The sequence below is a fragment of the Oryctolagus cuniculus genome, chromosome 1, assembly GCF_051225735.1.
Source record: "Oryctolagus cuniculus isolate XC-2025 breed Fujian yellow rabbit chromosome 1, ASM5122573v1, whole genome shotgun sequence".
NCBI classification, from domain to species: domain Eukaryota; kingdom Metazoa; phylum Chordata; class Mammalia; order Lagomorpha; family Leporidae; genus Oryctolagus; species Oryctolagus cuniculus.
The window spans coordinates 88,804,376-88,818,996 of record NC_142867.1 but is presented as its reverse complement, the minus strand read 5'-3'; the positions used below and the strand labels follow the sequence as shown (position 1 = coordinate 88,818,996).

Genomic DNA, 14,621 nt, shown 5'->3' with positions numbered 1-14,621 from the left:
TGGGGAAAAACTCAGAACTTCAGAAATCTCCTTGGGAAGCCTTTCTGAAAATCAATTGAAGTATCCAAATTGTGGAAGTTGTAATTTTTTAAAAAAAAGGTTTGCTTATTTATTTGAAAGGCAGTTAGAAAGGGAGAGACCTTTTATCTGCTGGTTATCTCCCCAAATAACTGCAATGTCTGAGGTTGAACCAAGACAAAGGTGGGAGCCAGGAACTTCAAGGTCTCCTCATGGGTGGCAGCTCCCCATGTGCGTAGGTCATTCTCTGTGTAATAGCAGGGAGTCGGATTGGAAGTGAAGCAGATGGGGCTCAAACTGGAGCCCATATGTAACTCCAGCATTACAGCCAGCTTAACTTGTGGCACCACAACACCAGCCGCAAATCATGCTTTTAAGAGCTTATAAAGCAGAGTTGTTTAGGCCACACATAAGGCCTCGTGGTTAATATGCTGATTGTAACATCTACTTCCGAGGTCACTTAGTGAAGCCATGAAGATTCCACAAAGGATGCTGCATGCCATAACAGGGTGCCTGGGTTGGAATCCTGACTCCACTTCCATTTCTAGCTCCATGCTGATGCATACCTTGGAAGATAGCAGGTGACGGTCCAAGTCCTCAGGTCCTTGCCACCAATATGGCAGGTCCAGATTGAGTTCTAGGCTCCTGGCTTCAGCCTCACTATTGTAGCTATTTGGAGATGAACCACTGGATAGAAGATTTCTGCTTTTCTTTCTCTGGTGCCAATTTCAAATAGAGCAAAAATAAATCATTGGCAAAATCCACTCCCAGGGCCGGTGCTGTGGCACAGCAGGTTAACACCCTGGCCTGAAGCACCAGCATCCCATATGGGCACCGGTTCGAGACCCGGCTGCTCCACTTCCAATCCAGCTCTCTGCTATGGCCTGGGAAGCAGTGGAAGATGGCCCAAGTCCTTGAGCTCCTACACCCTTGTGGGAGTCCCAGAAGAAGATTCTGGCTCCTGGCTTCAGATCGGTGTAGCTCCAGCTGTTGCGGCCAATTGGGGAGTGAACCATCAGATGGAAGGCCTCTCTTGCTCTCTGTCTCTTCTCTCTCTGTGTAACTCTGACTTCAAATAAATAAATCTTTAAAAAAAAAAGAAAGAAAAATCCACTCTCAGTCTATCAGTTTCAGGAACTAAGAACTCAATTCCGAATTTCCACGTGGGTAGCAAGGAGCCAACTACTTGAGCCTTCTCTTCCTGCATCCCAGGGTCTATACTAGCAGGAAGCTGGAATCAGAACAGTCAGGGTTCCAATCCACACACTTTGATATGGGAATTTGGGCATCCCAAATGGCATCTTAACTGCCAAGTCAAATACCCGTCCCAAGGTTTATTTTCAAATTTTTAAAATAGGTTTCATACTTTATTCCAGTATCTACTCGATAGTACAAGTGGGTTAAGTTTGAAGAAGTGGAAAGAGTGGATTACCTTAGCAAGAACTGTTATAATTATACCTTCAACTCACTCTGGACAAGAGGGATTCTAAGAGAACTGCCTCAAGGGATTTCAGTGACTCTTGGCATTTTGGAGGAGGAGGGTATGGTCATGTTTAATCAAGGTGCCTCTAAAGTTGAGAATATGGCTCTATGAGCCTAAGACATGGAAGGGAAGGAGAGATGATGGCAAAAATTAGAGCAAGAAAGGCACAGTATTACTCATGGGTCACAGTGGACACTGTATAGAAGTGACAAAAGCCCTCTTAACTCCTACCTTGGGAAGGGATGTAAGGGTGATGTAATCTCAACATAGACTGACTACTGCATGTACAAGAACTGAGATAAGAAACCTACACTATAAGTTTTTGGGGAAAAAATCACCTGCATATTGGGAAAGAGAGTCCAAGGTCACAAACACACCAGTGAAAGAGTGAGCCTTGAATTTCCACAAGCTTCAGAAACCCCAATGTTAAATTAGGACAAGACCAAGCAGAGAGATCATTGTTATTTCTTAATTACCTTTAACTTCAGTGCATTTGATAATGGAGTGGTCAGAATAAAAACCAGTTCTGCTAAGAATGCAGGGCACTTCACATACTCTAGTGAGGAGGATAATGGTACAACTTTGGGAATGTATTTGGAATTACCTAATTAAGTTGATTTAGTGGTATCACACTATTGCAATTTAAGCCAACTGGAAATGTGAACCTCTGAATCACACCCTTTGTGTGCTTTCGTGTTTGGGTTTGCCCCTTAGGAAGTTTACGTGTCATTTTGTCAGATTCCTTGAAGAAGCAGACTCAGAGTGCCAGTGAAATTCATTTTTTCTGAATATGTATGCATGTATATATTTAATAGGCAAGAAGAGGAAAAGGGAGAGGGGGAAGGATAGAGGGAGAAGCAGAGAGACTTCCTCCTATCTATTGGTTCACTGTCCAAATGCCCTTGATGAAGCCAGAAACCCAGTGCAGTTTCTCCCCTGGGTAGCAGGTACACAATTCCTTGAGTCATCATAAATGACTCCTCGGGTTTTCAACAACAGGAAGCTGGAGTCAGGAGCTCAAGGCCAGTGCTGACCCCAGTCACTCACATGTGGGATGCTAGTGTCTCAAGAGATTTTTAACTGCTAGGCCAAACACCTGTACCTTGCCCTTTTTAACTCTGCTCCTCATCCAAACCAAACCTCCTTCTCTGTCAGCTCTGCAACTATTTCCTGCAAACTTATAGAAGCAGTACTCATGAAAACTCAAACTTCCTGTGACATTATGCTGTAAGAAGAAATATACATCTGTAATCTCTCCACAGTTCCTGGCACACAGTTCCTAAAATCTTTGGACTCTGCAAAGTCGTCAGTGCCTTTTTGTATAAAATGACTGATAGCTTACATGTCCTGGATGGCTTCTGGGTGAGAGCTGGTTGTCAAGGAAACCAAACACATGGTTACAAGTGGGGGTGGGAAGGATGCCTTAGTTATAGCAGCAGAGGATGGACTAAAAAAGGCCTCAGTTAGTGTCCACAGGAGGATGTACGGGACAAGACACTTACACAACTGATATCAAAATAGTATGCGGAGGAAGCATTTGAGAGGAGAACCTTTGGGTTTTTCTCTCTCTCTAGCCAACCCCTGTGCAATCCATTCAAGAAGCTGGATCTACTTAGCTTCCCCACAGCTTCCTTCCTCTACCATGTTAGGACTGGTCACTGTTTTTCCCCTGATCCTTCCTTAATCTTTCTCCCACGTTTCCTATAATATTTTAAGATACCTATGATAAACTCCTTATTCCATAATACTAATAGCTATGCTACCCGAACTGAACACAGACTGACAATTTGCAGTTCTGCAAATTCATTGCTGAGAGCATATTCAAGTACTTCTTGTCTGTATACACCAAGAAACACAAGAAAAATTTTGGAATTCCATTGCAATCTATTTGTGGTAAGACTGGATTCAACATAAATGTCTATCTAATATAAAATGGACAAGTAATGACATACTTTCTTACAAAGTGAGCATGTACTTCTATAACATGACCAAAACCCAGAAAACAATATCAACATAAAAATTCAAAGAATCACATAATGGTTTAATTTATTAGAAGTCAATTATCTTCCAAATTTAAAGAATACATTGGCTATACCTAGATATTCAGAAAAATTATAAAGAAAAAGGAGAATGATAATCACTAAATTCATGATTCCTCTGGAGAAGACAGACTAGAACAGCTGCTGGGAGAGATTAGATTGCAGGTATTATGGCTGAATTGTGTCTTCTGCTGAATTCACTTTAGAGTCCTAACTCTCAGTACTTCAGAATGTGACCTATGTACAGAGTCTTTACAAGGCAGTCAAGCTTAAGTGAGGTCATTAGGGTGCGCTCTAACCCAAGATACTGAGCTTTCTTTCACAAGGTGGACACTTCCATGCACAGGTGGAAAAATCTGAGCAAATAGGCATCTAAACAAGGAGAAATGCCTGGAATAATTTGTCTTTCCTCACCACCCTCAGAAAGAGCCAAACCTGCCAGGACCATTGCCTCAGATTTATTCTTCAGCACCATAAAATAAGGTTCTATTGTGAGCCACCCAACCCATGGTCCTTTGCCATGAGGGCCCCTAACAAACAAAGTACGCTCGTTAATTTTATATTTTCATTTGACAGCCACGGAGTGCCCAGATACTGAGGTTAATATTATCTGGGTGTATTTGTGAGTCTTTCTGGAGGAGATTTGCACTCAATTTGGTAGACAGCAAAAGCAAACTACCCTCCCTACTGTGGGTGGGCTTCATCCAATTCTTAGAAGGCCTGAACAACGCAAACCCTGAGTAAGAGAAAAGAGGCTGTCTCTCCCTCATTGTATGCATGCTGTTTTCCTCCCTTTGTCCCAGATGTGGTCTGGAACTAAACTATCATCTCTCTCGGGTCTCTAGCTTGCTAACAAAAGATTGAGACTTAAACTCTACATTTAGATCAGCAATAAATTGTTTGAGAAACTCATAGTAATGGTGTATGCACGAGAGACAGTATACTGCGGGAATGAGATAGGAAAGTAAGCTGTACCTAGACTACCACTTTATAAACTACCTTTTCTGCAGGAACACCTGTACCTACTCTTCTTTCTTGGTAGATCCTTCTCTCTGCTTCTCTTCCATCTGCAGCACGTTGGACCCCCTCTCACAAGGATAGGTATTCAAGAATTCAGCTGGCAGAGATTTCCAAACGTGGCTAGCCACTGAAATAACTTGAAGAGCATTTTCAGAAATCAATATTATGAAGTTCTAAGTTTGCAAAATTGCTGAAATTCTATCCATATTTTAAAACTAAAACTCCAACTGGCCACATTTTCTAACACCAAGAGATGGTTTATTTCTCTGAAATCCTATAGATCTTATGTAACCTGTTTCATACCTGTAAGATTACATGTTGCATCACAGTTATGTGTTCAATGTGTTCTAGAGAAAACAGATTATTATTTGTTGAAATCAAGCTTTTACACATGGGTAAAACATTTTTTTGCCAAAATAACAAATAGTATCTTATGTACGCTGGGCACTCAAACTCCTTAGATTCATAGGTCAGAAAATAGAATCATTCATCTTTCGAAAACAGAAGCAGATAAATCTCACTATGTAGTTATGGTGGGGGGAAAAGCAGAAAAAAATAAGACATTAAAACAGTATTATAGCATATGCAAAAAAGCTAGCATGTTATATAACCCTATAGGTTCATAACTAGTATTTATTTTAAGTATTAAATAAATATTCTTCTCCATAAGTCACTGATTTTCATCTGACACTAATGGTACTTATAATTTCCTAGTGTATTCTAGGTTCAATAGCCATCTTATAGAGAAAGACTGAGAGCTGCAGTGACATTCCAATCTTACAGAACAATTCCCCAATTCTTTACAATAGTCTAAGGTACAATTATGGGAGAACCACTGACATAGGACAGAAGATAAATTTGTATCCAGCACAACTTAAATCAATTATGTCCACGGACCCAAGTCAGCACTGAAAAAGGCAAAATATTAGCCTTCAACTATGCAAACCAGAGCTCAATTCATTATTTTAAACATGTATCCACTATAGAGATTTTTGAATGACTTCTTCTGCACCAAATACCGTGCTAGCTTGTATATGGAGTTATCATGACGTATACACATCAGCTACCTCTGAGCATCTATTGCAGTCTTGACTTGAAGGAACCACTTTTAAGCATTAATGATCCTATGCATTTATTTTTCAAATACAGAACATCATTTTAACTCATGTCCTATGATTATTGTGATGAATACTTATGAAAACAATTTTAAAGCACTTAAGAAGAACATGAAGTACGGTGGGGGAGGAAAAATAACCTCACAAAATAATCTATCATACCAAGTCCATGCTGAAACTAGGCACTGCTGCCTAAACACATCTTTTCATAATTAAAGCTCTTATTTTAAATTAAATCTGTTTGCTTAAAACAGAGCTGGCATTAAAATAGTTTTCATATCAGGATGAATGCATTTCCTCCAAAGAAAACTTGATAAAATTCATGTAATTGAATAATCTTAACTTCCCTTTATTGGCTAACTGAAATTAGTAATGATAGGTACTCAAATAAGCAAATTCCAATTACTGTTAATTTAAGCAATTCATTATTTCAAATGCAATCAATGTGGCTATTAGAATACTGTACATAGAATTATTATCCATGTGAATTATATTACAAAGAAGCCCATCATATTTATCTTTTTGGAAAACTATTTTTTGTACTTTGTACATTTATACACTACAAATGCCACAAATGTGGACACATTTGGGAACACTTATCACTTTGTTTCCTTTTCAGATTTATAAATAAAACCCAAGATTTTTTTTAACAGTTTTGTAAATAAGCAATAGCAGCAAAAACCTACCCTGACTTTACATTAATACCATCTGATTAAATATAGCTGGCAGTGACATCCAAGTCTCATTTTAAATTCCATCTCATTTCTATTATTATTATTATTATTATTTACTTTACATTTTTCTTAAAGAAAGGGGCAGGATCTTCTGATATTGTCTCTTTGGCCAGTGGAAACACTTGTAAGTGAAGCATGGGAAAAAATATGGCTGAAGTAAGACATTTCAGATACTCTGCCCACTCTGCAGGAGAAGGAATAATGGAGTGTGTGTGCATAGCTGTGGGATTCGGGGAGGAAATAAATGTTGTACCTTTGGCAGCTACACAAGTCAAACCCAAAGACTCCACATCATCACACACATGGGCTTAAAGGGCATTGAGATTCAATAACCAGCAATGAATTCGAAAGAGCAGGCATTATTACATCTGCTTTACAGAAGAGGCAACTGATTTTGTAAACCATGTAAGTATGATTGTTTTTCCAGAGCCATTTAGTTTCATTCTCCACTTAATAACAGCAAAATGGCAAAGGTTTACTAGGTACTGCATTGACTATTCGAGATAAGGGAGAGCAACTTCAGATGAACTCTGAAGAGATGTCATGAGAACAAATGCTGAGAAATGATTTCCCAGTAAGTGATAGCTGTTCTATAATTATACTGCTCACCCTATTTTTGTGAATTGTTTTTTAAAGTTTAAAAACTATGTTTATTTGAAAGGGGTGAGGACATGGAGAGAGATGGACATGGAAGCAAAGGTAGGAGGGAGACTAAGAGAATAGAGCTACCCCAATTCACCAGTTCACCCCCCATCCCCACCCCCAAATGCCTGTACCGGCTGAGGCCAGGCCAGGCCAGGCAAGTCAGGAGCCAAGAACTCAATCTGGGTCTCATACATGAGTTTTAGGGACACAATTGCTTGAACTATCACCTACTGCCTCCCAGGGTACACGCTAGCAGGAAGTTGGAATCAAGAGATTTGAATCCAGGCAATCCCATACAAACATCCCAATAAATGTCTTAACCACAATGCCCAACGCCTACCCCTTGTCAATTATTTGTGTTTAGAAAAGAAGCCAAAAATAAAATTAAAAAAATAAACTTTAAATTGCTGTGAATTCATTCCACTTTTTGTTTTACATAAAATTATTTTATACAATGATAAAGCAAAATTCCAGGGGCCAGCACTCTGGTGCATAAAGCCACTGCCTGCAGCGCCAGCATTCTATATGGGCACTGGTTCAATTCCCAGCTACTCCATTTCCAATCCAGCTCTCTGCTATAGCCTGAGAAAGCAGTGGAGGATGGCCCGAGTCCTTGGGCCCCTGCACCCATGTGGCAGACCCAGAAGAAGCTGGCTCTTGGCTTCAGATCAGCCCAGCTCCAGCTGTTGCACCCATTTGGCAAGTGAACCAGCAGAGAGAAGACACTTCTCTCTGTCTCTGCCTCTACCTCTCTGTAACTCCACCTTTAGAATAAATAAATCTTAAAAAACAATCCATTGTAAAATGTAGTTTTAAACCAATGGAAAGCCAATTTTTGCATAACAAGTAAGCTTGACATTGTGATAGAGACAATTTTTCTAATATTAACATTCTACTAAACAATTGCCTAATGAATGCCTTCTTTCCCCTGTTTCTGCCATCACTGCCCAGAAGTTGAATCATCAACTCTAGAGGAAGAGAGGTGCACTCAAACGGGTTCCTGGAAGGCAACAAGGTTACAGAGGGACCCTTGACACACAAACCAGGTTAAAAAAGGAAGAAGATAGTCCAAGGGAAAACCTCTATGAAAAAGTGCATACTAGCTGTCACTGATTTAAAATTGAATGTTTTAGAAGGGGCGGAGCCAAAATGGCGGAATAGTGAGGGCAGGCACCGATAGTCCAGGAAAATTTAGTTTAATAAAAGGGGAGTTACGATAGCCTCAGAAAAAAAGAACCAGGAAAATATTGCAGAGGAAACTCTTCTGGATTGAGTGGCTGCGAATCGGAGGACCTACTGGGAGAACAAGGTCGCCCACTGCGCGGAAGCCGAGCCGCGGGACCGAGCTGCGGAAGCCACAGCGTCTGCGCCAGTGCTTGAAGGGGAGTGCATGCCACACAGACAACAGCGGGGAGACTTGCGATGTCCAGGGCTCCGAGTACACACATCGGTGCTGGAAGGGGAGGTGAGCTCAATAACCTGAGACATTGGTGGGGAAACGGGGGTCAGAATCTAGAGGGGGCCAGAAAGTGCAGCAAACTCACTACCGGAAAGAAGGAAAAAAAAAAAAAAAGCTTAGGGGTTTCTCTTTCCCCTAACCTTGCAAAGGTTACAAGGCTGCAAGGCTTGAAGAATTCCCAAGAGACAAAGAGCAGGCCCCCTCTCTGGATTTACATATCAACAGGGGAGAGCTAAGGAACTGAGTCACTACAATTCAGTAGCCTAGGCAACCCAGTGGGAGTCCAGAGGAGCCTAAACAGACTCTGTGGGTAGAAGCCAGAGACTGGAAGCTAAATACCATCAATTCTGCACAGCCATGCCGTGTGGTGTTACTTACCCCCTGAATAAAATAAATAAATAAATAAATAAATAAATAGAGAGAGATTTACCACACATAACCTGAGGGCATCACCTTTGCACACCCTTAACCAGGAAGAACCAAGCAGAGCTCTCAGGCCGCACCCATCTCAAGCCTCCAAGGCTCCTCCAACAGCAGGCAGTCCACTTAACACGGACATAGTATAAAATAAAAAAAAATGCACAGTGACGAAAGAAGAATTAACTATGCCAAGTAACAAACACAGAAATCGAGGGAACAAGATCAACGATGACACTATGATGCCTCCAAATAAACAAAACACCCCAAACCAAGATTATGAAGATGATGAGATAGAAGAAATGCAAGATACGGATTTCAAAAAATTTATGATAAGAACATTTAGAAGTTTTCAAAAGCAAATCCTTGAACTACAGAAATCCTTATTGGACAAGATTGAAAATCTCTCTCGTGAAAATGAAATTTTAAGGAAGAATCAAAATGAAACTCAGAAACTAATAGAACAGGAAAGTGTGATAGTGAAGAGAAATCAAAATGAAATGAAGAGCTCAATAGATCAAATGACAAACACATTAGAAAGCCTTAAAAACAGAATGGGTGAAGCAGAAGAGAGAATATCGGACTTAGAAGATAGAGCACAGGAAAACATACAGTCAAACCAAAGAAAAGAAGAGGAAATTAGAAATCTAAAACATATTGTTGAGAATCTACAGGATACTATTAAAAAAACCAACATTCGAGTTCTAGGAGTTCCTGAAGGCATGGAGAGAGAGAAAGGATTAGAAGGCCTTTTTAGTGAGATACTAGCAGAGAACTTTCCAGGTTTGGAGAAGGACAGAGACATCCTAGTACAGGAAGCTCATAGAACCCCCAATAAACATGACCAAAAGAGATCCTCACCACAACACGTGGTAATTAAACTTACCACAGTGAAACATAAAGAAAAGATCCTAAAATGTGCAAGAGAGAAACGTCAGATTACTCTCAGAGGATCTCCAATCAGACTCACAGCAGACTTCTCATCAGAAACACTACAGGCTAGGAGGGAATGGGGAGACATAGCACAGGTGCTAAGAGAGAAAAATTACCAGCCCAGAATATTATATCCTGCTAAGCTCTCATTTGTGAATGAAGGTGAAATAAAGACCTTTCATAGCAAACAGAAATTGAAAGACTTTGTGGCCACTCGTCCAGCCCTGCAAAAGATACTTAAAGATGTGCTACACTCAGAAACACAGAATCACGGCCATCAATATGAAAGAAGGGAAAGGAAGAACACCTACCAGTAAAAGAGCATGGGAAGCTCAAAGCATGTACTAGAAAATATTTCCGGGAAAATAGCAGGGCAAAGTCACTACATATCAATAGTCACATTGAACATTAATGGTCTGAATTCTTCAGTTAAAACACACCGTTTGGCTGACTGGCTCAAAGAACACAACCCAACTATTTGTTGCCTACAAGAAACACATCTCTCTAACAAAGAGGCATGCAGACTGAAAGTGAAAGGTTGGAAAAAGATATTCCATGCCAACAGAAACCAAAAAAAAGCAGGTGTAGCCATATTAACATCAGACAAAATAAACTTTAATACAAAAACTGTTAAGAGAGACAAAGAGGGACACTATATAATGATTAAGGGTTCAATTCAACAGGAAGATGTAACTATTATAAATGTATATGCATCTAATTACAGGGCACCGGTCTATTTGAAAGATATGTTAAGGGACTTAAAGGGGGATTTAGATTCCAATACGATAGTACTGGGGGACTTCAGTACTCCACTCTCAGAAATAGACAGATCATCCGGACAGAAGATCAACAAGGAAACAGCAGATTTAATTGACACTATTGCCCAAATGGATCTAACAGATATCTACAGAACTTTCAACCCTACATCTACAGACTTCACATTCTTCTCAGCAGTGCATGGAACCTTCTCTAGGATTGATCACATACTAGGCCATAAAGCAAGTCTCAGCAAATTTAAAAGAATTAGAATCATACCATGCAGCTTCTCAGACCACAGCGGAATGAAGCTGGAAATTAGCAACTCAGGAAACCCCAGAAAGTATGCAAACACATGGAGACTGAACAACATGCTCCTGAATGAACACTGGGTCATTCAAGAAATCAAAAGAGAAATCAAACACTTTCTGGAAGTAAATGAAGACAACAACACAACATATCAAAACTTATGGGATACAGCAAAAGCAGTATTGAGAGGCAAATTTATAGCAATAGGTGCCTATATCAAGAAATTGGAAAGGTACCAAATAAATGAGCTTTCAGCACATCTCAAGGACCTAGAAAAACTGCAGCAAACCAAACCCAAATCTAGTAGGAGAAGAGAAATAATTAAAATCAGAGAAGAAATTAACAGGATTGAATCCAAAAAAACACTACAAAAAATCAGCCAAGCGAGAAGCTGGTTTTTTGAAAAAATAAACAAAATTGACACCCCATTGGCCCAACTAACTAAAAAAAGAAAAGACCCAAATCAATAAAATCAGAGATGAAAAAGGAAATGTAACAACAGACACCACAGAAATAAAAAGAATCATCAGAAATTACTACAAGGACCTGTATGCCAGCAAACAGGAAAATCTATCAGAAATGGATAGATTCCTGGACACATGCAATCTACCAAAATTGAACCATGAAGACACAGAAAACCTAAATAGACCCATAACTGAAACAGAAATTGAAAGAGTAATAAAGGCCCTCCCAACAAAGAAAAGCCCAGGACCAGATGGATTCACTGCTGAATTCTACCAGACATTTAAAGAAGAACTAATCCCATTTCTTCTCAAACTATTCAGAACAATCGAAAAAGAGGGAATCCTCCCAAATTCTTTCTATGAAGCCAGCATCACCTTAATCCCTAAGCCAGAGAAAGATGCAGCATTGAAAGAAAATTACAGACCAATATCCCTGATGAACATAGACGCAAAAATCCTCAATAAAATTCTGGCCAATAGAGTAAACCAACACATCAGGAAAATCATCCACCCAGACCAAGTGGGATTCATCCCTGGTATGCAGGGATGGTTCAACATTTGCAAATCAATCAATGTGATTCACCACATTAACAGACTGCAAAAGAAAAACCATATGATTATCTCAATTGATGCAGAGAAAGCATTCGATAAAATTCAACACCGTTTCATGATGAAAACTCTAAGCAAATTGGGTATAGAAGGAACATTCCTCAATATAATCAAAGCAATTTATAAAAAACCCACGGCCAACATCCTATTGAACGCAGAAAAGTTGGAAGCATTTCCACTGAAATGTGGCACCAGGCAGGGATGCCCACTCTCACCACTGCTATTTAACATAGTTCTGGAAGTTTTAGCCAGAGCCATCACACAAGAAAAGAAATCAAAGGAATACAAATTGAGAAGGAAGAAGTCAAACTATCCCTCTTTGCAGATGACATGATTCTTTACTTAGAGGATCCAAAGAACTCTACTAAGAGACTATTGGAACTCATAGAAGAGTTTGGCAAAGTGGCAGGATATAAAATCAATGCACAAAAATCAACAGCCTTTGTATACACAAGCAATGCCATGACTGAGAAAGAACTGCTAAGATCAATCCCATTCACAATAGCTACAAAAACAATCAAATACCTTGGAATAAACTTAACCAAGGACGTTAAAGATCTCTACGATGAGAATTACAAAATCTTAAAGAAAGAAATAGAAGAGGATACCAAAAAATGGAAAAATCTTCCATGCTCATGGATTGGAAGAATCAACATCATCAAAATGTCCATTCTCCCAAAAGCAATTTATAGATTCAATGCAATCCCAATCAAGATACCAAAGACATTCTCAGATCTAGAAAAAATGATGCTGAAATTCATATGGAGGCACAAGAGACCTCGAATAGCTAAAGCAATCTTGTACAACAAACACAAAGCCAGAGGCATCACAATACCAGATTTCAGGGCATACTACAGGGCAGTTGTAATCAAAACAGCATGGTACTGGTACAGAAACAGTTGGATAGACCAATGGAACAAAATTGAAACACCAGAAATCAACTCAAACATCTACAGCCAACTTATATTTGATCAAGGATCTAAAAGCAATTCCTGGAGCAAGGACAGTCTATTCAACAAATGGTGCTGGGAAAACTGGATTTCCACGTGCAGAAGCATGAAGCAAGACCCCTACCTTACACCTTACACAAAAATCCACTCAACGTGGATTAAAGACCTAAATCTGCGTCCTGGCACCATTAAGTTATTAGAGAACATTGGAGAAACCCTTCAAGATATTGGCACAGGCAAAGAATTTCTGGAAAAGACCCGGGAGGCACAGGCAGTCAAAGCCAAAATCAACTATTGGGATTGCATCAAATTGAGAAGTTTCTGTACTGCAAAAGAAACGGTCAGGAGAGTGAAGAGACAACCGACAGAATGGGAAAAAATATTTGCAAACTATGCAACAGATAAAGGGTTAATAACCAGAATCTACAAAGAGATCAAGAAACTCCACAAAAACAAAACCAACAACCCACTTAAGAGATGGGCCAAGGACCTCAATAGACATTTTTCAAAAGAGGAAATCCAAATGGCCAACAGGCACATGAAAAAATGTTCAAGGTCACTAGCGATCAGGGAAATGCAAATCAAAACCACAATGAGGTTTCACCTCACCCCGGGTGGAATGGCTCACATACAGAAATCTACCACAACAGATGCTGGCGAGGATGTGGGGAAAAAGGGACACTAACCCACTGTTGGTGGGAATGCAAACTGGTCAAGCCACTATGGAAGTCAGTCTGGAGATTCCTCAGAAACCTGAAGATAACCCTACCGTTCGACCCAGCCATCCCACTCCTTGAAATTTAACAAAGGAGTTTAAATTGACAAACAAAAAAGCGGTCTGCACCCTAATGTTTATTGCAGCACAATTCACAATAGCCAAGACCTGGAACCAACCTAAATGCCCATCAACGGTAGACTGGATAAAGAAATTATGGGATATGTATTCTTTAGAATACTATACCGCAGTAAGAAACAACGAAATCCAGTCATTTGCAACAAAATGGAGGAATCTGGAACACATCATGCTGAGTGAAGTAAGCCAGTCCCAAAGGGACAAATACCATATGTTCTCTCTGATCGGTGACAACTGACTGAACACCAAAAAGGAAAGCTCCTGAAGTGAAATGGACACTATGAGAAATGGTGACTTGATCAGCATAGCCCTGACTGTTAATAAACAACTTAATACATTATCCCTCTTAGTATTTTTTTTTTGTCTGTTCTACTTAATATGACTGGTTTAATTCTGTAATTATCACACAGTTATTCTTAAGTGTTGAAAATTAACTGAGGCCGGCGCCGCGGCTCACTAGGCTAATCCTCCGCCTAGTGGCACTGGCACACCGGGTTCTAGTCCCAGTCGGGGTGCCGGATTCTGTCCCGGTTGCCCCTCTTCCAGGCCAGCCCTCTGCTGTGGCCAGGGAGTGCAGTGGAGGATGGCCCAGGTGCTTGGGCCCTGCACCCCATGGGAGACCAGGAAAAGCACCTGGCTCCTGGCTCCTGCCATCGGATCAGCGCAGTGCGCCGGCCACAGCGCGCCGGCCGCGGCGGCCATTGGAGGGTGAACCAACGGCAAAAGGAAGACCTTTCTCTCTGTCTCTCTCTCTCACTGTCCACTCTGCCTGTCAAAAAAAAAAAAAAAAAAAGAAAAAAGAAAAAAAAGAAAATTA

General features: G+C 40.3%; 1 long non-coding RNA gene across 1 annotated transcript in view; it reads right to left on the bottom strand.

The window, feature by feature from the left end:
- LOC127483442 (uncharacterized) overlaps positions 1-14,621 on the bottom strand; it is a 102,875-nt gene that overhangs the window by 64,301 nt on the left and 23,953 nt on the right. The window lies entirely within an intron of this gene.